The following is a 545-nucleotide window of genomic DNA, read 5'->3' as shown; positions in this document are numbered from 1 at the left end:
GCAATCTCCTCATGAGAAAACTTCTGTGTGCAGGCATGGCCTGGTGTTACCATATTGGGCTTCAGCAAGGTGCCTTCCAAGTACACATGGTGGTCTCACTCAGTGCCTTGTAGACAGCAGCCAATACCTTCTCAGTTACATACTGACAGCGCTTCAGGTCGTGGTCCCCATCGGGGAGGATCTCAGGCTCCACAATGGGCACGATGCCATTCTGCTGGCAGATGCTGGCATACGGGCCAGCACGTTGGCATTTTCCATGATGGCGAGGGCTGAAGGAGTATGTTCCCCAATCTTCAACACACAGCACCATTTGGCAAAGTCCGCTCCATCCTTCTTGTACTGGGCACAGCGCTCAGACAGCCCATCCAGTCCTTGGGTGGTGGTCTCGCCATTTGTTCCTGCCAGGGGTACTACGCCCTTGTCTACCTTGATGCCCACAACGCCACCCTTGGATTTGATAACTTGGGGGAAAGGATGCCCATCATCCGCCTTCTGGTAGAGGGTCTCATGGAAGAGGATGACGCCCCCAATGCAGGGGTTCACAC

The 545-nt window shown here is 54.7% G+C and overlaps 1 pseudogene across 1 annotated transcript in view; it reads right to left on the bottom strand.

Annotated features, from left to right (window-relative positions):
• The window catches only part of LOC102812496, a 2,612-nt pseudogene extending 2,069 nt beyond the window's left edge, over nucleotides 1–543 (bottom strand). The window contains exon 1 of the transcript XR_438798.1: nucleotides 3–543. The product of XR_438798.1 is annotated as a fructose-bisphosphate aldolase A-like (transcript). The remainder of the gene's footprint in view (nucleotides 1–2) is intronic.
• Nucleotides 544–545: the final 2 nt, after the last annotated feature.

Source organism: Chrysochloris asiatica, unplaced genomic scaffold, assembly GCF_000296735.1.
Source record: "Chrysochloris asiatica unplaced genomic scaffold, ChrAsi1.0 scaffold00321, whole genome shotgun sequence".
Lineage (NCBI taxonomy): Eukaryota > Metazoa > Chordata > Mammalia > Afrosoricida > Chrysochloridae > Chrysochloris > Chrysochloris asiatica.
The sequence above is the reverse complement of the archived record's forward strand: the minus strand, read 5'-3'. Positions and strand labels throughout refer to the sequence as shown.